This window comes from Panthera onca, chromosome A2 (genome assembly GCF_046562875.1).
Source record: "Panthera onca isolate mPanOnc1 chromosome A2, mPanOnc1 haplotype 2, whole genome shotgun sequence".
Lineage (NCBI taxonomy): Eukaryota > Metazoa > Chordata > Mammalia > Carnivora > Felidae > Panthera > Panthera onca.
The window spans coordinates 131,607,119-131,632,537 of record NC_138340.1 but is presented as its reverse complement, the minus strand read 5'-3'; the positions used below and the strand labels follow the sequence as shown (position 1 = coordinate 131,632,537).

The following is a 25,419-nucleotide window of genomic DNA, read 5'->3' as shown; positions in this document are numbered from 1 at the left end:
TGCTTCAGATTCTGTGTCTCCCTCTCTTTCTGCCCCTCCCCCGCTCACTCATGCATGCGTGCTCTCTTGCTCTCTCTCTCTCAAAAATAAATAAAAACATCAAAAAAATTTCTTTTTAATTTAGAAAAGCAGAAACTGTGGTCATCATCTTGTTTACAACCTGAGGATGCACCATAAATATAGAGGAAAGGAGAGTGAAGAGAACACGGGCTGAGGCAATGATGAAGCCCAAAACACCTCTCGACTTGTAATATGGGGCCAACAATTGTCTGTGTTCTTTAAAAGAACTCGCCCTGTGTTTTATGTTGTTGCTGACTCATGTATTTTGCTTTGTTTTGTTGCTATTTTTAATAACTTTGACCCTTCATCAAATAAAGACTGGATGAGCCAAATACCAACTGCTTCCATGAAATACAAGCAGGACACCCTGGCATTTCCATTCACTAATGAGGTTTATCATCATTTTCTGTAATTTTTGGAGTTAGATGGGATATTTCCAAATTAATTAGAATAAAATACATTTATTTTCAGATAACTGACTTGCTTACCTATTCCTGTTTTGTGCAAATATTGTTATAAATTCCAGTTCCAGTAAGGGGCCGCTGAAACTACCCAAATTCATCCAAAACAGCTCTGAGGTTCTTATCTGCGGCAATATCTTGGCCTAGAATTTCATCTGAGCTAAGAGACTAGACAGTAAAGGAAGTTGCATTATTCTGTTTTTCATTTGTTTTTAAACAATCTGAGTAACTAAACACATATAAGCATGATTCTGGGTAATGATTGAGTTTAATGTAAAAGGGAATTTTGTTTCTCCTCTTTATTGCAAAGCTTTTCACTTAGGAATTTTTTTAAATGCTGTTAAACTAAAGTAGAACAAACACCAAAAAGCCTCTTACCACCAAATCCTTATTATAAGTGTGTGTATAATACATATACATGTTCATATATATATGTATATGCAGTTATATGTATTGCAATTATTTTTAACTGGACATTAGTTATCTGTTAGTTATCTGTTTAAAGGGTTTTACAAAACCACTAGCTTTAAAAAAAACTGCATTTCACATATTTTTAGCATGAATCAGCTCTGGTTTTCCATTGTCTTTCTCTGTGTCCTTAAATCTCTAATTGTGCATTGATGTTTTGGTAGAAAAGCAAGTTTTCTTGATGTCTTCAGGAACTCACAAGTCCCTCCTTCACTTTGTATGTCTCTCTGTGCTATGCTTTTACCTGTTCTTCTATGGTAATTTAGAAAGAGGATATTCTAAAGTTGATTTTTAGCAATAAAGTTTTGCTTTATCAATGGCCTGCTTTTGCTTTACTTTAAAACAACTCAATACAACATTATCTATTTTACAGATTTCTAAAAAGCTATTTTGTGTTGTTGTAAGTATGAGTCATTACCACTTCTATGTGAAGAAAAATTAAGATGCTGAAATAAGTGAACATATTGGTCATTTCTTCTGCCTCCAACCAAATGTATAAAATTGGTAAGTGTGACTGATAAACTAGATTGACTTTAAAATAAACAATAATTTCACTTTAGAGCTCAGCTTAGAAGGATATCCCTTCTGGCTTCTCAGAGAGAATACAAGTGATAATTATAGTTCGAATAGACTAGGTTATGCTACATTAACAAGTAATCTTGAAATCTCAGTGGCTTAAAAAAAAATCTCAGCTTATTTTTTGCTCACACTATATGTCCATAGTAGCTCACCTAGGTCTGCTCTTCATTGTCCTCAGGAGTCTGACTAATGGAGCAGCCACTGTTTCGAATGCTGTTAATCCCTTTGGCAAAGGGAACAGAATGTGGCAAATTACCCAGTGGCTCTCAAAGTATCCATCCACCTAGAAGGTTTTGTTCACATTTTAATGACCAAAGCAAATCTCCTGACCACTCCAAGAAGACAAGGAAATGTAATCCCAAAATGCCCTGCAGGAGAAACCAAAAATAACTGGCAATAGCATTAATGACTACCACACCACCACACATAAATTCCTTCATTTTCCTGCTACAAATCTATAAACTTTCTTCTCCAGCCATCTTCTCATCCTTCCCTACCATAACAGAAGTCCTTCCTCTTAACAAGGTTTACCCTTCCTCATCTGCCCCTATCATCTCAGGACCCAGCTCTATGGATTATACCCTCTCTCCTATATCTTCAACTGCTTGTGTTCTACCTCCTCCCATTAGAATTTATATTTGCTTTTTCTAATTTAAAACATAATAATTCACCCTTCTCATTTCTTTTTCTCCCAACCATCACTCTGCCTCACTCCTCTCACAGTCATGTTTTTTAAAAGGGATGCATACCTTCCTACAGCCATTTCCTCAACTCCTATTCACACCTCAACCTGCTAGATCTGATTCTACATTCACCACTCTATTGAAACCACTTTTACTAAAGTCACTAATGACTTCCTTGTTGCAAAACCTCAAGTGCACATTCTAGTTCTCATATTACTCAAATCTTGGCAGGGACATCCACTCCCTCCTACTCCTGAAAATGCTTTCTTGATTTGACTTTGTAATACTACTTTCTTGACTTCCTTCCTACATCTCCAAGGGATTCTGTCTCAGTCATTCTGAATGAACCTCATTCTCCACCTGTTCTTGGGCTCTTGCTCTTACCCAACATTAGTCTCATCAACATGGGTGATACCATTCATTCCCATGATTTCAGTTATCATCTATAGACTGAGGACACCCAAATCTGGCCACAAAGTACTGGTACAATTTCAGTTATCCTGCCTACAACACTACCCTTTCAGTGCTTGCCTCTGTTCATGCAGCAAATATTATCTAATTTCCAGATATAACAGATCTGATTCATAAGAAACCAGTCAACTTTGAAGCCAAAAATGAAAAAATAAAAACTAAAATATAATCTTTTATTAGCACTTATCTAAATAATAACCTATCTGGTATGTTTGTTTAATATCTCTTTTTCCCTGGGCTATCAGATAGTGATAATGGCCCCTCTCTCTCTAGGGCCTGACACAGTGGGTGCTCAATAAACAGTTGCTAACTATTGTTGAAATTCCAACTTCTCACCTAAGTATCACCCTTTTCAAACATCCTTTCTGGATAGTCTGGTATACATATGCAGGTGTACCAGAGTGCAGGGCCTACTAAAAATTGTCCTATCTTATTACACAGAACAATATGCTGCTATTCAAATAAAAAAAAAGATAAGCCACAATTATTAATCTGAATAGACTAGGCTGCACTGCAATAACAATCAATCCTAAAATATCAGTGGCTCAAAAGAAATCAGGTTTATATTTTTTCAGGCTACATCTCTACTGATGCCTTCCACCAACAGAAGCTGCAAGACAAGTGTTATATACTGAATTATGTCCTTCAAAATTTGTATGGTGAAGCCCTTAATATAACTAAATTTGAAGATAGGGCCTTTAAAGAGGTAACTAAGGTAAAATGAGGTCAGAAGGGCAAAGTCCTAATCCAATAGGATTTGTGTCCTTATAAGAAGAGGAAGAGACACTAGGGGTATATGTGCACAGAGGAAAGGTCATGTCATGGCAAGAAAGCCACTTGTAATTGAAAAAGAGGGGCATCAGGAGAAATCAAACCTACTAGCACACTGAATTTGGCCTTCTAATCTCCAGAACTATAAGAAAATAAATTTCTGCTATTTAAGCTGCCCAGTCTGTGCTATTTTTAAATAACAGCCCTAACAAACTGATATGAGCAGTAAAAATTAAAAATTCACTGGTGCCAGTAATCCTATTCATGCTGGGAAGCTGCCCTGCTCCTCTGAAGTTCCAAGGATCAACACAAGGAGCAATTTTCTTCCATTGTCATTGACAAGAATGTGATGAAGGACATGGTAGATGATCTCGCTTTCCAGATGAGACCCAAGACCTTCCAAATAGTCATTCTACCCATTAAGACCACTCTTCTCCTGGGGATAGTACTGAAAATGCCTGAGGGAGGAACTCGATAGAAGGCAAACAAGACCTAGCAACAGGACATAAGCAGATCTTAACTTGAGAGGGAGAGAATTGCCCTGGAGGATCTAAATATTCCTCCCCTTAAGAAGAATTTTTTGAAATACTCCATTTCCTCACTAATAGGAATAATAAAAGTGTTTGGCCCTTGGTCATAGTCCACTCCATCCCTCTCCTGGCCTACCTTCTTTTTTTTTTTTTTTTTTAACCTTCTTCTTCTGGGCTTCCTCATGCTTCTCCTGACTGTACAGGCTCTACACTGAGACATGCTCCACCAGTGTCACCCGGGGAAACCTTATCTGTCTCACTGATCCCTTTCAGCTCTAGATTAATGAGTTAGTTTTTCTACACTAGACTTAGCAAATCACACCTCCAATTCTGGGCCAAAAATTGAATGCTGTCTTTTAAAAATAGTAAGTTATCATATGTTACTATATACTCTGTCACTGCATTTGTACCAAAAATATGACAACTTTTCATTCTGCATATTCTTATATAAGGCATAGATATTACCTTAATTATGCTACAAAATAGAACAATACTATTGATACATTGTCCTTATAAGGTCATCTACATTGAACATCAAAAAGCAAATGCTCTGACAGATCAATTTTTTGAATCCTGTGATAAAATAGCAATGATTTTATTATCACTAATAAAAAAAAACTGAAATATGCAGTTATGATTTCCTTTCCTTGGAAAGACAGAAGAATCTCAATCTAAATTCTATCTATGTGAGCCCAGACATAAGGAATGTGACCAACAGCAGTTATCATGAAGACTCTTTCAAATCAGCTCCCATCTGGTTCTGGTGAAGTCTCTGGTTTACTCAGAAGGTACTATTGCCTCCCAAAACAGACTCAGGAAACTCCTGGACCAAAGAAGATATAGTTTGATGGAACAACAGCTCTGGGGGTGGGATACTGGGGAAAGCACCAAGCTTCCCTGATAAAATACTTGATTTATTATCAAGCTATTGTTGACACATCTCTACTCTTTGAAAGTTATCCTAGAACTGCCTCTAATCCCGGTGCCTGCTGCTCCCTTACCTATTTTGCTTCCTATTTGTCTTCTCATTTTGTCTCATAACAACATTATTGATTGTCGCTTTCTCTAGCCCATTTCCTTTTTTGAACTTTCTGTCCCTAAGAGATTGTCTAGTGTGTCCTCTTTGTCTCACAAGTGGTTCAGGTAGAGTTCAATGACTCACATGAATCTACCTGTCTCTGAAATCATTGCCAATGCTATCTTTCCATAAATTCCTTACCATAGTGTCTTGGGTAACAGCTGTTCATCCCCATAACTGTGGGGCAGGAGAGAAAAAGGATGCTTTATTATGACTGACTTTACTTTGGTGCTTTTCTTTCTATCCCTGGCACTCTACTCTGAAAAAGTGGTTTCAGACATCCTTCCCCTCTTCCTAACCAGGACAACAGTTTCGGGCTCACATCCTATCCCAGCTATCTCAGCCATGACCACACACTACCTACCAGCAATGTCCCACTCCTTCTGCCAAAAAACTCAGCCACTTCTGCCGTGAGTTATGTCAGTAAAATTAACATGAATCGTGTTTCCTTTTCAACTTTGCTTACATCAGTGACTTTCCATTTCTCTAAACTCTCTTGCACTTAAACCCATGTTGTAATGTTGTAGGCCATTAAAGCAAAAGAAAACAAACAAAATAGCTTCAGGGTACTACTTCTTTAAAGCCTCAAGAATGAGGTCAAAACCAGAGTTTTGAGAGTGGCTCTTTGGAGGGGATCTGCGGTGGCTCTTATCTTGAAGCACATACAAATTGTCACCCCACCTCAGAAAGAAGCATCACATAATAGCTCCTCTCTGCAGCCGCCTCTCTCAGTTGTTGCCTCCCCTGCAATGCTGCCTGCCACCTTGCTTCTGCAGGACCTTGGAGGAGGTCTCTGCCCCTTCCCTCAGAGGCACCCATTTCAGGTTGCCATCTCACAGTGACTGAGGTTTTCAGCTGTCACTCATTCACTCCGTGCATCCAGGAGTGTGATTACAATGCAGTTCTCTCTGTGAATAAATAATGTCGATCTGCCAGTTTCTGAATTTGCCCTGTGGAGGTCAGTCCCAGAAAAACTTTTTGCTCTCTCTACAAAGCTTCTTTACTCAGACTTGTGCAAATAGCTACTACTTATTATCCCTCTTAGTAAAGGAAGGAAGGAGGAAAATAAAGAAAAAACTATTACATACATGGATCTGAACACATATATTGATATCTGAAGCCAAGAAGTATGCTACGTGTTCGCACATGCATTTTTATTTTTGCAGAAAATAAGTCTGATTTGAGCACTGTTCTGAATCCAAAATCCATATTCTTCTGAATACATCATGCAGCGAGGCATCATATAGAGCTGATGTCTGTCCCTTTAAGAAATGGAGGAAGAAAAATATGGGATGAGCGGCCACTGGGCTAAAAAGAATTGTGTGTGACAATTCTATGGTTATTCCAGTTTCTCACTAACTTTGCTTCAACAAGTCTCTTGTTCATTTATCTTTTGCCTATATAGTATGATCTGAGGGACCAAAAAACGTCTCTTCCACCTTTTGATGCCAATGCCTGAAACTTTAGCCTCACTCCCCTCCATTCTACTTGGATAAAGGATCTGTAGTCATCAAGAATTCCCACGTAAAATAAAATGTTACATCGATCCTGGGATATATTCGCCAATAGTCAACAGTCACCTGCTTAACTGCTTAACTGATGACTTAACTGAATGTGTATTTGTTTTACTATTTGATACAGTGAACCTCAGTAATAGGGACTCACTAGATAGCTTACTTTTCGTGAGGAGGAAGAAAAAGAAAAGATGGAGGAAGTGAAAAATCTAAAGCCCAAGGCACTAAAGAGGTATGAGCAGCTTGGAGAAAACGGTCAAGGGCAAGTACAACCCAATTACCATCAAGGTGGGAGAAGGTGGTAGAAAGAGAAAAATAGAAGGGTACCAAACTCCATTTTAGCCCAAAGGACAACCCCACCCAAACTGATTGGGGGAGAGGAGCTAGAACAACTAGCAAAAGGGAAGAGAAACTGGGCACAACAGCCTCCTGACCTTACCTCTATTACAGAACACATACCATTCTCTGTCGAAATTGTCCATTTATTTGCCTGCACCAACCTTTAGATCATGGGTTTTAGAAGACAGGAGCTCTGTGCCTGTTTCATTTGTGTGGGACCAGAGCCTCGTACACTGCCTGGCACGCAGCAGAGGTTCAATGCATGTTCAGAGGATGAATGAATGAAATCAGTTTCCCTTCTTCCCTATTTCTCACACATAAAATCTTTGCGGTGAAGAACCAGATATACTTCATATGTGATGGAACTTCAGTTGTGTGTTCAGGATTCTTAGAGGTTCTAGGACTCTTTGATAAATATAAACTGTGTCATTTATAGAAAAGCAAATATTTTTCCCTAGAAATGTGGTAATGTCCAACATCTAACAAATACTGTTTTGGTGATAATTATTATTATTTGTAATCAGCATTTTACTAATTTTAGGGGTCTTTATTTATGGTTAAGCATGCTTCCTTACATATTCTAATTTTATATAAATCATTTAACTCAAACTCTGTCCTGACATCTACTACATTATACTTTAATATACATAACACAGATGTAGATGAAATATAGCTAATGATTCCAAAACAGTTCCTCTAGACACGCTATATATTTTAAATTTAATTTCCTTCTTATGTACCAGGGGAAAATGTATGAGTTTTTTTCCCATGCATCTCTCTTTCCTCATTATCAAAGTGTTCACACGGAATTATTTTTAAAAGGCAGCATTTAGTATTCAATCAAATAATAAGGAGAACGTGTTCCTTCCCAGTGGTTTAATAATAATTCTTGCATCACCAACCCTGAATATTCATGTTATGGAAATGTGTCCTACTTCTATAGATTTCATCACTGTCAGCTGGTGCCACAGCAGAACACAGGAACAGTTAGTCAGTCTAAATACATTCAGGATTTCAGCAATTACCAAAATGTCTTCCCTGACTTACTATCAATAATTCAACTTTTGAGGAATATAATACTGAGACAAAGGAGGCTAACCAATAAATATTCTGCTATTTTTCAGAAAACAGCAATCTAACTGCACAAAATTGTGATATCACTTGACTCAAGTCTTACTTCAGCTATATCTGTATGACATAAAGATGACTGAGCAATTCAGTGGGGGAAATAAATCAATCAGGACAGTTGTTTTGGTTTTTTTTGTCTTTAGGTAAAGTGACTTATAGCATATTTATTTTCCCCCATTTTGCTGTTAGAACACAGCTTGTCAATGATCTGATATTCGTCATCCTCATTCCTCAAAACATATATTAACCAGACTTTACCCTCCATTCTGTTGGCAGTATGATCTTGGGCTAGTCACTTACTCTCTCTAGGATTTAGTTTACTCATCTGTAAAATGTCAAAGTTGGATTGGGTTGGGGTCAACAAACTTGTTCCATAAACAAATAATAACTATTTTAGGCTTTGTGAGACATACAGTCTCTGTTACAACTATTTAACCCTGCCATTTCAATGCAAAAGCAGCCACAGATAATATGTAAATGTATGAGCATTTCTGTGTTCCAATAAAATATTAATTATAAAAGCAGGCAGGCAGCAAAACAAGGTTTGGCTTTGTACAGTAGCTTGCCAATTCCTTTCAGGACTTTTTCAAATCCATGATTCTACATGTTAGATACATATAAGGCCCCTTAACACAAGGGGAAATGAACTCATCTAGTCCCTCAGTGACTTAGAATTAAGGAGCCTAGAAATTCTCTGCTACAGAAAAATTCCTTTGAAAAAATCAAGTAGCCCTAAGTAAACCCAATTGATTAACAGATGGACAAAGATTCCTCAATTCTGGCTAGTCAGCACACCTTTTATTGGTACCCCAGGATACAGACTCTATGAAATCCAGGCCAAGTCTCCAGGATGTTTCTTGATGAGGAGAGAATATGCTTACAAAAATGACAGGATTTCACTCCAGGTTTTGTTGATTTTGACTGCACTGAAGGAACTAATCAGCAGTAAAACAAGTATTAGGTCACACTATAGTTTCAAACTTAGAGGAAAAAAAAGAGAACCACTTTTGAATCTCTATAGAGCACCTATTTCACTGAGTAGCCCAGGTGGGGAAAAGTCTCAGAAGTCAAGGTCATAAATTAATCCCTTGTGAATGTCTGTCTATGAAGGTCTGTAGCTTCATCCTATTCCACCACTATGAAACAACACACACACGCAAAGGACACAGCTTGACATTGCTTGTCTGTGGAAACCTAGTAGATAAACTCTATGCTGAAAGATGATTCTGTCATATTCAAATAAGTTTACAATGTTTATAGGAGTATGATAACTGCCCAAGAAACGTGTCCACAACAATCACAATGATCAAGAATCCCAGAATAATAAAAGAAAGGACAGAGTCCATTTGGTTTACAGCAGGGTTTCTCAATCTTGGCAGTACTGATATTTGGACTGGATGATTCTTTGCTGCAGGGGGAAAGACGGCCTTTGCATTGTAGGATGCAGAGGGTATAGATGGAGTAAAAGTAACTCCTTTCCCCTTCCCTCAGTCATAACAAACAAAAATGTTTCCATACACTGATAGATGTCCTAGGCTGGGGGAGGAGAAGGCAAAATCACACCTAGTTGAGAATCTGGGATTACAGAAACGTAAGATATTGAATTTGCCATAAATCATCATCCATGCTATAGGAGTCAAGTAGTACCCCAGACCAAAACTGATATTCACAAATATTTTATTACAATGACTTCCCAGGTCCTTTCTGACTATGTATCTCAGAATACCCAGACAACAATGAAGTGGAGGGGACATTATCTGGAGAAAGAGCACGACTGTCTTTGTCCTTTGTCCTTAGCATTATCTAACCCTTGCCCAGTGGCAGTGTTTCCAATTCTAAATTTTACTCACATGGAAATCAGACCCAACTCACTATGTATCCCGCTTAACTCTTAGATTATTGTTCATGATTGCTTGCTCCAGTTACTGGTAAAAAGACCTACAGAGCCTTAGGCCATAATTCAATGGCCTAGCATGGAGAGCCTGTATGAATCTGGGTTCTTAAATCCCTAATCTCAAACTCTGTCCCAGGACCTGCATCTCTTTTAATTCCTGCACTACCTAAATCCCTGTCTGGCTTCCATAGTCTTCTTAGGCAATACTGCCTATACTCTAGACCTCACTTCTGGGTCCCTACTACCTGCTACACACTTCCCAGCTACCACAAACTATTTGTTGAGACTTCACTGGGTCATTTCCTGCTAACATCTCTTTTCTGTCCTTGTGGGTAGAATCTTGTGGTTCTACTCTATTTCTGTGTTCCACTTATCTCTGTTCTGTGGGGTTTCACTGTTGGGTTCTGGCTATAAAATCAAATCGTTTATGTCAATGGAATAATAATCATAGAGGAAAGAGGGGAGAAGCAGTTGTGTAGTTACTTCCAAGGCATGCCACCTTGAAAAGCTTCTTGGTATAACTTGACAACCAGAACTCTGATTATTAAAAGAAAAATCATCACAAGATATACTGTTATAGATATGAGGCCTTCCAACATCCTAAGTCATGCAGAAGTTTCTACTAGTCTCTAATATTATAAGTAAAGAGAATAAAATCATAAAGTCACTAAGGTAAAATGACCTATGAATGGTTCTTCTCTGCATGGAAAATAAAAATAGTAGAGGGGCACCTGAGTACCTCAGTTGGCTGAGTGTCTGACTCTTGATTTCAGCTCAGGTCATGATCCCAGTGTGTTGGGATCGAGCCCTGTGTTGGGCTCCGTGTTGCTTAAGAGTCTCTCTCTCTCTCTCTGCCCCTCTCCCCAATTCATGCTCCCTCACTCTCTTAAAAATAAAAAAATAGAGAGAGAGATAATAACAAATGGAAACAAAATACAAGATATTAATTTTAAGTCTTACACAAAATCATATTTAACTTCAATATGAAGGGCAACAATATTCATTCATGTTCAATTACAAATGTAGGTGTGTATATTAATGCACCCTTGTTTCAACAGTCACATGTCTAGGAAGAGTTTACTCTTCATAGTGATAAAGATCACTAAGAATGGTTTAAACACAAAAATCATTTTTAGTTCACCTCTGAGGTGAGATTAAGGACAAAGTCTGCTTTCTTGCCTTGTGCTGCATACAATAAGGACCAATCCAAAATATCTGAATTATAAACATCCTAGACAGTGCAGCCATAACCATAGACATGTAGAAACCAAAAGCTGGCAAAGAGAATAGCATGGGCCAGGATCCCAGGGGGTAGGGGGCTGGAGTGAGAGCAGAGACAGAGGGGGCTCACCCAGCTGAATGCCAAGAGTATGCAAGGTTGGCTGCTAATTAAATCCTAATGACAGAGGTACTTTCCCAATGCTCAGGGGAGGTTACTTCCACAGAGGCATCTAGGATGGAATCCAGCAGTAGGTAGAGACGATGGCAATGCTACGGTTCAAGGAAAATCCACCTGGTTGGAAGCACATCCCTAGCCAATAGCTCAAAGGGTGTAGATAGTGAAAGGAATAAGAAATGTGAGATTGACAAGTTCTAGAATGGCCGTCATGCCTCAGTCAAACATCATGGGTTCCAAATCAAGTCTTGATGGGAAAAGAAGTACAAATCACCAATAAGGTCACAAATCCAGGAAGTCAGTTTCTAGAATCCATTCACTGTAAAGAATGAAGCTCTAGTTGAGTCTTATTCATTCACTCATTTATCCAATCCTTTGCTCACTAAATGCATACTAATAACATCTACAAAACAATGCTAGACACTGTTACTAGCCCTATGGATTCAATGGAGAAAAATAAGCATGGTCCTTGTCCTTACTCAAGAAGAGCTTTGCTAGAAATGTTTGGGGCTTAAGTAATTGTAAATATATAGGTTAAAAAAAGTTTATCAAGATAAGGCAGTAAGTGCTAGCAAGATTAAGCTGCCTGTGCCTTTGAAAGAAATATGCTCCAGGCCACAGACAGCCAAATTGGTAGCAAGAAAAGAAATGTGGTCCCACTACCTTATACATAACAAACGGAGGGGCGCCTAGGTGGCTCGTCAGTTAAGCATCCAACTCTTGGTTTCAGCGCAGGTCATGGTCTCACTGTTCTTGAGTTCAAGCCCCACATTGGGATCTGTGCTGACAGCACATAGCCTTCTTGGGATTCTCTTTCTCCCTCTTTCTCTGCTCCTCCCCTACTCATGCACACTCTCTCTCTCTCTCTCTCTCTCTCTCTCTCCCCCCCCCCTCACTCTCTCTCTCTCTTTCTCTCCCAAAGTAAATAAATAGGGGCGCCTGGGTGGCTCAGTCAGTTAAGCGGCCGACTTAGGCTCAGGTCATGATCTCGCGGTCCGTGAGTTTGAGCCCCGCGTCGGGCTCTGTGCTGACAGCTCAGAGCCTGGAGCCTGTTTCAGATTCTGTGTCTCCCTCTCTCTGACCCTCCCCTGTTCATACTCTGTCTCTCCCTGTCTCAAAAATAAATTTTAAAAAGTTAAAAAATAAATAAATAAATAAATAAACTTAAAAAATTTTTTAATTAAATAAAAAATAAATGGAGGCCATGATTATGATGATGATGATGATGATGATGATGATGGTTATGTAATTGTTTCAGGCTCTGACCAAAAGATTGAAATCATATTAGTTATTTAAACACAAAGAAATTAATAAAAAGAGTTGTTAATTTGGTAAAAATTATAAATTAGGTACTAAAAAGATAAAAAAAAGAACTCTAGGGTATCATAAATACAGTAACTGTAAAACATAGCTGCCATCCCTAACTTTGCAGCAACAAAGAAAATTTGGAATTATAAACAGTCAGAAGCCTGGAGGAGAGACTTCATAGTGCTGAAACTCATACTTCTGAGGAGGTGGGGATATTCAGAAGGGTGGGGAACCTGAGCTCAGAAGGAGAAGTCTTAAAGGTCTGGGCCTTTAAGAGGGGGAGGGGTGCTGGGGTCTCTAAGGACTGGCTCTATGGCCATTGGGGAAAAGCTATGAACAGGACTCAAACTGCTGATAGTGGAACTCACTGCTGCTGCAGGGGTGAAGAAGTGTTGCTGAGGTGTTATTCATGGGAAAAGAAGGCCAACAGAAAGTAAATAGGAAGAAAAACAGAAACAACAGCAAAGAGGAAGGAGCCTGTTCCATCCACCTCCTCCAACTTGCAATCTCTCTCTAGCACCCCCCACTGTCAGAGCTTAACCAACTGACAAATCAGAAACATGACTTGTAGACACCCAGCCCAGTATCAAAAAGCAAAATATGGAACAGTGGGTTTAAAGCTGAGAGATGATAGTTTAATAACCAGTCCAACCAAGGCAAGTTCTTTATGTTTTTGAGACACAGTTTGTCAAATTAGGACACTAATGTCTACCACAAGAAGATGTCTTAAGAATTAGACAAATGTATATAAAGCACTTTACACAGTGCTTGACAAAATCCATTATTTCACAATTAATGGTTTCCACTCCTGATTCATCCTCCCAAGTACATCTGCCACCCCCTTAAACAACGACTCTGTAGAACTCCATGTGTGGCCTCATCTATTGCCAGAATATGTCACAGCAGGAAAAATCTATTTATAAGACCTCAACCAACAGGGAGCTCTTCTAAGCTGGGGACCATATTTGGCTCTTATATTTTCATTTCCATTCCTCCCTGTCATTCTGGAAATCTGGCAAAAAAAACCAAAATCACCTATATTTCCTTGCCCTTGCCACCATCAATTCAATAGATCAGCTTTCCATTAAGATATATTCAAATTCCTTCAGTATACTTCAAGAAAAGTTCTAGAAAGATTTCAAACTTGATTCAACACACTTTACTCTAAAGAACAGTATTCACTATCTTGTGTCCTGAAAGAATCGCATGCCCAAAAAGCAAACACAGGAACCCACTACCATTTTTCTAATGTTCTCAATCCCGCGGCAGCATTCCAGACAACAGAGACCTTAAGACTAGGAAGGAGAGTTATTAAAGGTAGAGTTGATGCTTTATGGCACATTTTAGAAACAAAAGTCACCATGTCCATGAATGGCCTAAAAACCAACTCCTACATAAAAGAAAAATACAGCTCTTCTGCTATCTTGCCTAAAACCATGGGTTCTTAATAGTTCATTCCCTTCCTGATCCAAGGCTCATGTGGTTCTATCTTTATTAATTATAAGACCTTAGGATATTTTCTTCAACCTCTAAGCCTCATTTAATTAAAATAGCATTCTTAACATTATCTCATAAGTTTGTTGTAGGAATTAGATAAAACAATACATGTTCGAGGCAAGACAGGAAACAAGGAGTAGTTGTTTACTGGGTACACAGTTTTAGTTTTGCAAGATGAAAGAGTTCTGGAAATCTCTTGGACAGCAATGTAAACATATGAACTGTACATTTAAAATGGTTACAATGGTAAATTTTATGTTCTGTGTTTTTTCCACAATTTTTAAAACTGTTTATTAAATTAATGTATGACTAAAAAGTTCCTATCACATGCATAGGTGCACACACACACACACACACACACACACAGAGAATAAACATTCATCACTCATCACAATGCCTGGCACATCATAAGCATTCAAATATCTATAAGGTTCTGTCTCTTTCCTCTTTGAGCCTTCCAACAATCTCCTGACTTCAACTTCACCTGAATGAATTTCTAATTTCTCCCCCTCTGAACACTGTATAGGCTTATTTACATTCCGTCCAGTGCTGTTCCTTAACATTTCAGGGTGGGCATGCTTTATCTTGCCAAGTAGATTGTCAGCTCCTGCAGAAAAGGAACCATCTTTTATATTTCTTCTATGTTCCCCTCCATGTCCAATTTAATCTTTGCATTAACTGTTGAATGAGGGTCTACTTAAAATGAGATGGACTCTCCCAGAGCCAAAACATTCAAGTTACCCCTGCCTGCTCTTGGGCTTCCCACTCATCATTATCAATCCACATTTATTTATCGATCTGTTAGCTTATATTAGGATAAGTGGGGAAAAGCAATGAACAGGGAGATAGAAAGAAAATAAAAAGATATATAAGACATGATTGTTGTCCTCAAAAGTCTTTTTACCTATTTTCACAAAGAAAACATAATGATATTGGTAAAACTGCAAGGAAAAATGCTAAATGTCCACTGAGTGTTAACAGACAATACGGGAATTCAGCAAGCCATGGAGACTCCAGAGGAAATTCAATAGGAGATTAGTTTTTGAAAAACTTAAGTACTAAAGTATATATTCTTCAGAGTTAAGATGATTCTCCAAGGGGTAAAAAGTATATCTGTCTACTAACTCTAAATTTGAGATAAAATTATTATATATTTTCAGGAAAATAATAACAACAACAATTTCCATGCACTCCAGTAGTGTCCAACAGACATACTATCACTAATCCTAAAAGCAAGGGGTGCATCATCCCTATTTATACGTAAGGAAATAGTGTGAAAAAAATTAAGTTACCTGCTAGTTGATGTAGAGATAGTAAGTATTATATTTGAACATATCTGTCTGATGCCAAAGCATGAATTCTTCCCACTATGCAACTCATTCATTCATCAAACATTTATTGAGAATTTATTCTGAACAAGCATTACACTAAAGATATTAAATTAAAGAAAACATGATTTCTTCCTTCAAGAGACTCACTGTTTGGTGAGAAGGAAATTACATAAAGAGACCACACAAAATGTGCTGAGTCCAAGAACAGAGATACACAAAATGTTATGGAGCATGTAGGAAGGAAACCTAACCCATCCTGGGAAATCCTAAAAGGTTTCTTAGAGGAGTAGAATTCTTTAAGTCTTAAGGAATAAAATAAACAAAAGCTTACATTTATGTACTTACTAGGAAGATACTATTATTATTCCTGATTTACAGATGAGACAATTAAAGCACAGAAGGGTGAGCAACTTTTCCAGGCTTCAAGAGTTTATAAATAGGTGGTAGAACCAGGATATGAATCTGTTCTCTCTTAATCTCTATAATTTGCTGCACACGAATAAGAGTTTGCCAGAAAAGTGAAGAGAAAAAGAGCAAGACAAAGGCAAGAAACTGCACTGTATGGAACAATATATAAAGCATAATATGGCTAGAGCAGAAAATCACGAGAGGAAATTAGAGAATTATGGGCCAGGTCACAAAAGATCTTGTGTAACATTCTAAGGATCTCATAATTTATCCTATAAACTATGGAGAGATATTAAAAATTTGTACATTAATAAATGATTATGGGGGCGCCTGGGTGGCTCAGTTGGTTAAGTGGCCGACTTCGGCTCAGGTCATGATCTCGTGGTCCGTGAGTTCGAGCCCCGCGTCGGGCTCTGTGCTGACAGCTCAGAGCCTGGAACCTGTTTCAGATTCTGTGTCTCCCTCTCTCTGACCCTCCCCCGTTCATACTCTGTCTCTCTCTGTCTCAAAAATAAATAAACGTTAAAAAAATAAATAAATAAAATAAATGATTATGTCAGCTATTTGAAGGATGGATGTGAGTTAAGACTAATGGGAAATGGGTTGTTGTTGTTGTTGTTATTGTGATAAAAAAGAAAAAAAAACACATTAGATAAATTTACCCTCCTAACAATTTTTAAGTGTACAGTATGATAAAGAGACAGTTTTAATATTCAGCGAAGATGAGAACCTAAACTTGGGTGGAGAGAGTAAGATGGAAAACTTGGAAATAATACATGTCTAGATGGCAGAAGAGGCAAAACTTGGTGATGAACTAGATGTACCTATCTCCCTACCCATCAGACTTGCCTGTTTTAAATAATCTGTCCAAGAAAACAGAAAGCATAAATATATACATGTATCATTACGGAATTGGCTAGGCATGGTGCTAGGCACAGGAACATTAAGAATGAGCAAGACACACTTCCCATCCCAGACGGACCTATATTCTGGAGTGGAGGTGGAGAAGAAGGACGAGTGCAATAAAGGATTATGTGGTTATAAAAGAAATAGGTACAATATTTATTAGGGATCCAAGGCTGGAGTGGTTAGCCCTAACCAGGGGATATCAGAGAAGGGCTGAAGGAGGATATGCCTCAAATTGAATCTGAAAAGACACTTTCCAGTGGATCACATATTTGAGGTGAATGTTTCTCCAGTGGCAAAGTGGCAAGAATACAGCAGAATAAATAGTTTCAAAGTGAAGTAGGTAAGGAGGGACAAGATAAATACGTGGACCCCTGAAGGCATCAAAAGCAGAACAGGAATTTATTGGCTGCTAGTTCCTCCATTAAAACACCTAAGCACAAGAAGGCAATTGAGGTCACAGAAGAATGAAAGTAGGAGACAAGATAGTGATCTACAATAAAACTGTAAGAAGTGCTGTGGTTTTATAGCACTATCTGTGGCCACGTGATCACACTCCATCTAGCCCCACCTGAGGTACAGAACTGATGCTCATTATGCTTGGCGAAGTGTATTAGTATATTAGAAGTCTATTAGTTCTACCCTAGACTCTAGCATTTCCTATAATGATATCCTGTAGGATATCATCTTGAGATTCACAGTTAGGGGTCTGTGCATCAGGCACTTCCTACCGCTCTTCTAAAGGATTTTAAATTGCCTCATAATATCTTATGTTTGGAAGCCTCACTGCCTCAGTCACAAGTATTGATATTGTAAGCAAAAGTACATTTTTTTAATCGATGTGTTTACATAGACATTATTTTTCCTAAATGTAATGCCTAACGTCTAAAGGACAATATTATTTATAAATACAAACTCTCAGACTTGAAGAAGAACACCTTTGTTTAACCTGTTTAATATGTAACATCTACATATTACTAACACTTCTACATTCAAGAATCTTCCTGGAAATAGTTATTTATCTCTTTCCAAAGTCAAATTTCTACTGCTGTCCCGAAGAACCAATTTAAGAAAAAGGGAAATTCCGTTACTAAAACTGATCACAGACTTTCTAGCTCATTAAATGTACTGTCTTCAATACAGCAGCAGAGGCTATAAATCTAGTTCTTTGTGAATAATCTCAATATTCCTTATAATGAGGCTTAAAAGTGTTTTTTATTAAGAAAAATAAAATTATTTAGTGGAAAAAATATTTAATAAAGTTATTTTAATTAGATGTACACATTAATCATGAAATTTTACAGGATAATTATAATGATATTTCTCTACTTATTATGATGAAACTTGTGAGAATGGTTAGAACATAAACAGATAAGAGAGAATATGCAAGTCGGTATTATTTGGGGTAATTTTTAAACAATTTAATAAAGACTGCATCTCCTAGGATAAAATAATTCATTACATGAAGGTGACTTACTTGGAATTGGGAATCAAAAACTCTTAACTTTCACGATCAGCCATGATCCATCCAATCCCCACATCCAGAAGTACCAAATCTGTGATCACAGGCCAGACTGAAAATAGATGGCCAGAACTTTCACATATTTAATACCTGCAATAAAATAAACTGGAGTTACGACATCAGAAGACAGTGGGCTAAGGGCTAACGTAAGTCCTGCCTTTTCACACCTGATAGCATGTTTATTCATCCCATTGTACCCCTCCTATTGCCCAGAGGGAAAATAAAGTGTCTGAAGTTTCAACTGGGAAAAGATGACTCGCCCTGAATCTTTTTGAGTAGCTTATTAGGGTTCACAATGCTTGTGGACTGCTACTTGTGTTTTATGTGTGGAGGCTGTGGTCAGGATGAAATGAGGCAAAAGACTGAAAAAACAGAAAATAAGTGGTTCTATAGCAGTCATATATTGAAATGACAATGTATGTATCATAAACCTTTACACAAACATTTTAGCATATGGTATACAGGTTCTAAGTAATGTATATGCAAAAGAAAAGGCCTCTAGTACCATTTGACTAGCTTCAACACTGGAAAAATACAAATTAATGATCTCATAAATGTTTCAAAACTGAAAACACTCCTTTCTCCCCAACAAAGGAAAGAAACAATTTCTGGTAATAAATTCTACCAGATATTTTAGTGGTGGTGCTATTTCTATTGCTTTTAAAGATGTATTTTTAATTGTCTTACAGATATCCTTAATCATACAAAAAGAAATCAGAAACTCCCACTTGTCATAGAAAGCCATCAAAATAGGCAATACTATTTCCACTGCTAAAAGTATTTGAAATATATACCAGCATACCCGACATGTCAACTGTTTCCTACAATGTCTTCTCACCAAACTGAGGTGTTTTCACAAAACAACAGGATTCAAGACAAACAGAAGTAGAACTGCTGTGGCAGTAAAGCGTTATCTATGGAGGAGCTCCCTCTCTGTGTCATGCAGGCTGATCCTTACTGGTAGCAATGATAACATTAATATAATGGTCATACCCATTTAATGTTATTTAAGTACCTCCAACTGACATCTAATGAAATAAGGTGCTTTTTTCTTATAAATTCTAATTAGGTCCCCTTACTTCTTTCCTTTCTCTCTCACACTTTCCCTTACTCCAGCTCTCCATCTTGTCTTTTCTTTTGCCCAATGGTAAAAAATGGATGCTAATATGTCTACATGTACTCCAATCTCTACCTCAGGCTGCATTAGAATACCAATGGATCTTAAACAGAATAAACCTGTCACCTCTCCAACCCACCTATCAGGAAGAAAAAAAAGTCCATTTCTTCTCTATGTGCCTGCATCAAAAATTTAGGCAGGTCACCTTTCTTGTTATCCTCCCACATCCAGTAACTTGCCAAAACCCAACATTCTTGCTAAAAGCCTCTCAAATCTGTTCATTCCCCACCCATCTCCCTGTGTCTGCACAATCTGGGGCCCCACAGTTTCTTCCTTGTCTCTTCAGTGGTCCTCATGCCTTCACTCTGGGCCCCTCCAACTGCTTTCCACATTGCAGCTAGTTATCAATGTAAAATGTAAATCTGGTCAAGGTACTACTCTGCTGGAGACACTTCAATGGCTCCCCATGTTCTTAGGATAAAGTCTTGTGTGCTCATAATATATGTTTTTATAATCACACCTCTGCTTATGTCTTAACCTCCTTTCTCCTTAATGATTCTTACAAAAATAGCCTGTGTTTTAGCCATCATGAACTACAGACAAGTTCTGAGACCTTTGCACCCATTGCCCCTCTTAATTAGAAAACCCTCCCTGTCGTATCCCTGCCTTTAACATAACTGATTTTGAATCAATTTAAAGGATTCATCTCAGATGTTAGTTCCTCCAGGACACCTTCTCTCCTACCCACTTGATGTTCCCATAGAAACTGGTTGTCACCAAAATGGGTGTTCACGTTTACCTTCCCCAAAGGTTAGTAAGTATTTGTTGCAAAAAAAATGAAAAAATTCAAGTCATTTTGCTGCACAACTGGTTTGACTATAGTATGTGTATATGCAGATCCAAGATAATTAACAATGTATGAAGCTGCTCAGCTTTGCATCTCACATTCAAATATTTGGACATACATACACCCAGACCATTTTAACTCTATGCCATTAAGGGTTGAGATGGACCTTATCAAGGTCTATAAATATAAAAACACATGGGTTTATATTTCTAGAAAACCAAGTCTTGAGTTTGCTAGATCTAATTTTATTAATATAAAAGTCAACCTTTATTGTTCCAGAATCATCTCAGTGACACATAATTGTCTGAAAGCTGATCAACTGCTTCCTTCTCAGAACAGTTAGGTGGGCACCTGGGTGGCTCAGTCGGTTAAGCAACCAACTTCAGCTCAGGTCATGATCTCAGGGTTCATGAGTTCGAGCCCCATGTCGGGCTCTGTGCTGACAGCTCAGAGCCTGGAACCTGCTTCAGATTCTGTGTCTCCCTCTCTCTCTCTTCCCCTCCCCTGCTCATGCTTTGTCTGTCTCTCTCAAAAGTAAACATTAAAAAAAATTAAAAAAAAAAAAAAAAAGAAACAGTTAAGAACTGTCTGGTTAACAGAGGGTAGAGAATCATCCAGCTCTAACACTCTTAATGTTATCCAAATCTAAACAAGTGTGATAACTAGAAGCAAACTCAGTCAAAAGGAATATCACTTTCTCAATGATTAACATGAAACCAGCTATCTAACAAAAAAATATTTTCAAGCTTAAAAATAAGCTTTATTTTTTTTTAAATTTTAATGTTTATTTTATTTTTGAGACAGAGAGAGACAGAGCATGAACGGGGGAGGGGCAGAGAGAGAGGGAGACACAGAATCAGAAGCAGGCTCCAGGCTCTGAGCCATCAGCCCAGAGCCCGACACGGGGCTCGAACTCACGGACCGTGAGATCGTGATCTGAGCTGAAGTCAGACGCTTAACCGACTGAGCCACCCAGGCGCCCCGTAAAAATAAGCTTTATTTTAGAACAAAAAAATTAGAACCCATTTGAGGTGACTCAAAACTTAGAAATTCATAATGTTAATGCTTAATTCTGTGATAAGCAATTGGCATCAAGATAAAGTATTTTTCCAATTTACAACAACCTCTTGGATAAGAAATCTAAGGTTCAACTCTCAAACACAATATTTAAGCTTTGGTTTTGTGTGATACATGGGGAAGGGGGTAATGTGTGAATATTCTGTGCGTGCCCTGATGGTTCATAGGTAACAGGTCTTATAAGCAAAGTTTTAATTAATCTTGCCAGTAGAAGAAGCCATAATCCACAAAGACTCACCCTCCCTGCCAAGCTGCTATTCTGTATTTTGTATGGCTGAGCACAGAATACTGCGTTACCTTATTAAGTGTAGTTGCTACTGGATATTCCACCCAGACTCCCTCCTTCCCTCGACTGTCAGATATACCATCTGTTGACAGTTCACAGTCGTGTCTCTTGGCCACAAGGAACTACCTGACTTAAGGTTAAGGCCCCTCCCAGGGGAAAACCAACAGTCAAGGACCAATTCATACAGAGGAACAAAGGCTCCCCTGCTTCAATTTGGAACAACTCTGAAGGGACATCCCAGCTCCAGAGCTCGCTACAGATTCCACTGATGTTGCACTATATGCCAGCTTCTCCCTCTTCCCAATCCTCTTTCTCATTTCCTTTCAGGTGCATTTCTGGAGACCAGTTCTCAAAAAAACTTTTACATGCAACTCTTCATCTCAGAATCTATTTCCAACGCAACCTAATCTAAGACTCTTCCATACTTGTGTAATGCAAATACAGCAGTATATAGTAGTTTTGCTGACTTCATCATAACTTTGCCTTGGTCTTCCATTAGAGATATGTATCTATTAATTGAGGCAGAGGCAAGATCTGGAACTTAATCTATCCTAACTGATTCCAGTTGCCTTTTAATTGCAACAAAATTTAGGAACCAACTCATTGGCATTAAAAGCTACCTAATTTCTACCCTTTATCCTGAATAATTTTGAACATTTGGCAAAAGTTGTTGGATAATTTTATCATCACCCAATTTTAAGAAGGATAATATTCTAGTGTCCTCAAAGAGATGGGAAATGTATTTTATTGGACTTATAAGGACTCAGGTATTTTCTGATAAAAATGAAAAGAATTAGAATAGCATTTAGTTCTCATGTTCTCAATCTTTTAAGATCTGCTTTCGAGGGGCGCATGGGTAGCTCAGTCAGTTGAGCATCCAACTCTTGATTTTGGCTCAAGTCATGATACCAGGGTCAAGGGATCAAGCCCCACGTTGGGTTCCACACTGAACATAGAACCTGGTTAATATTCTCTCTCTCCCTCTTTCCCTCTCCCCCACTTGCACTCTCTCTCTAAAATAAAAAACAAATAAAATAAAATAAAGCAAAACAAAACAAAATACTCTCCTTTTAAAATGAATGAAACGTTGCCATTGAATCAAATGACTCTTTTATCCCATCCACTTCTCAATCCAAATGATATGAAAGGATTCTAGCTTTGGAGGTCTTTGTCTTTTTGAGTTTTGTTGTTGTTTTGGTACTACCATTTTGAAGAGTAGAAATTAAATCACCTGATCCACCTAACAGCAGTCCCATTTGTCTCAGACTTAAGCTTCTCTTCCAGAGCATATAGACACAAAGAAAACTCCTAAATAGATCAGAGTACAACAGCAGACAGATTCAGATGGGCCATCTTTTTAATAAAATACAACTTTTATTACATGGTCAGAGTTTGCCACACAGTAAAGGCAACTTGCCCACAAAAATCAAACTTCTGTCATGAATAGAAACTTTTCTAAAGAAGATATCCAGATGGCCAAAAGACACATGAAAAGATGCTTGATGTCACTCATCATCAAGGAAATACAAATCAAAACCACACTGTGATACCATCTCACACTGGCTAAAATTAACAACTCGGGAAACAACAGATGCTGGCAAGGATGTGGAGAAATGGAAAACCTCTCGCACTGTTGGTGGGAATGCGAATCAGTGCAGCTGCTCTGGAAAACAGTATGGAGGTTCCTCAAGAAATTAAAAATAGAACTATCCTATGACCCAGCAAATAGCACTACTAGGAATTTATCCAAAGGATACAGGAGCACTGATTCATAGGGGTACATGTACCCCAATGTTTACAGCAGTGCTTTCAACAATTGGCAAATTACGGAAAGAGCCCAAATGTCCAGCAACTGATGAATGAAGAAGATGTGGTTTATACACACAATGGAATACTACTTGACAATGAGAAAGAATGAAATCATGCCAGATGGAACTGGAAGGTATTATGCTGAGTGAAATAAGTCAGTCAGAGAAAGACAGATATCATATGTTTTCACTCATATGTGGATCTTGAGAAACTTAACAGAAGACTGTAGGGGAAGGGAGGGGGAAAAATTGTTACAAACAGAGAGGGAGGGAGGCAAACCATAATAGACTCTTAAGTACAGAGAACAAACTGAGAGTTGATGGGGGGGTGGCAGAGAGGGTAAAATGGGTGATGGGCACTGAGGAGGGCACTTATTGGGATGAGCACTGGGTGTTGTATGTTAAGTGATAAACCACGAGAATCTACCCCAAAAACCAAGAGCACACTTTACACACTGTATGCTAGCCAATTTGACAATAAATTATATTTTAAAAAAATGAAACTTCTGTTTATTTAAGTATAAATTCCTGCCAAGTACAGAAGAATCACTAACTTGACAGTGATTTCCGATAACTGAATGACAAAGCCCTGCTCTTGTTAATGGAAAGGAACAGATGCAATGGGGTCAGAGACCCATTCTTTTCAGGTTTTCTGGAAAAAGTAAAATGATATTATGTCTTTCCCTTTCCCCTTCACTTCTATTGAATCAAATCTAGACCAGTGTTTCCAAATGTTTACACCATACACCTTCTGAGGGCAAATATTTTCAATATTCACATATATGTACATAAAATATACAAATTATACCCATGTTATTACTGTGCTAGTAGATACATTTCAAAAATACAATAGTAGAAATATTTTTAAAATGAAAAAATAAATTTAAACTTTATATAAATAATGGCCCAAAATTCTTTCTTCACATTAAAATATTCTTAAGAATAATTTTAACAATTCAGTCAACAACAGATGTTGGTGAGGATACGGAGAAAGAGGATCTCTTTTGCACTGCTGGTGGGAATGCAAACTGGTGCAGCCAATCTGGAAAACAGCATGGAGGTTCCTCAAAAAATTAAAAATAGAACTACCCTACAACCCAGCAATTGCACTACTAGGTATTTATCCAAGAGATACAGGTATGCTGTTTCGAAGGGGCACATGCACTCCAATGTTTATAGCAGCACCATCAACAATAGCCAAAGTATGGAAAGAGCCCAAAAGTCCATCCATGGATGAATGGATAAAGAAGATGTGGTGTATATATACAATGCAGTATTACTCGGCAATCAAAAAGAATGAAATCCTGCCATTTCCAACCACGTGGATGGAACTAGAGGGTATTATGCTAAGCAAAATTAGTCAGAGAAAGACAACTATCATATGAGGACTTTAAGATACAAAACAGATGGGGAACCTGGGTGGCTCAGTTGGTTAGGTGTCCGACTTCAGCTCAGACCATGATCTCATGGTCTGTGAGTTTGAACCCTGCATCGGGCTCTGTGCTGACAGCTCAGAGCCTGGAGCCTGCTTCTCATTCTGTGTCTCCCTCTCTCTCTGCCCTAATCCTGCTCACTCTCTGTCTCTAAAATAAATAAGCATTTTTTTAAGTTAAAAAATAAGATACAAAACAGATGAACATACGGGAAGGGAAGCAAAAATAATATAAAAACAGGGAGGGGGACAAAACAAACTCTTAAATATACAGAACAAAAGAAGGGTTGCTGGAGCAGTTGTGGGAGGGGGAAGGGCTAAATGAGTGAGGGGCATTAAGGAAGCTACTCCTGAAATTATTGTCGCATATGCTAACTAACTTGGATGTAATTAAAAAATAAATTATTAATAAAATGTAAAAAATACTCTTAATAATTTCAAAGTAGAGATTGATACAATCAAATATACATCATTTCTTTTGATCTTTGCTTACCATTTATTGATGCTG

General features: G+C 38.1%; 1 long non-coding RNA gene across 2 annotated transcripts in view; it reads right to left on the bottom strand.

Annotated features, from left to right (window-relative positions):
- LOC132679404 (uncharacterized) overlaps nucleotides 1–25,419 on the bottom strand; it is a 556,619-nt gene that overhangs the window by 517,464 nt on the left and 13,736 nt on the right. Inside the window, exons 2-3 of one of the 2 annotated variants that reach the window (XR_013552976.1) lie at nucleotides 18,300–18,434; nucleotides 6,236–6,363 (exon numbers count right to left, since the gene is read on the bottom strand). This is a non-coding gene — a long non-coding RNA (uncharacterized LOC132679404). Of the gene's footprint in view, nucleotides 1–6,235; nucleotides 6,364–18,299; nucleotides 18,435–25,419 lie in introns of those variants that run through there. The other variant, XR_009610138.3, reaches the window with a different exon arrangement.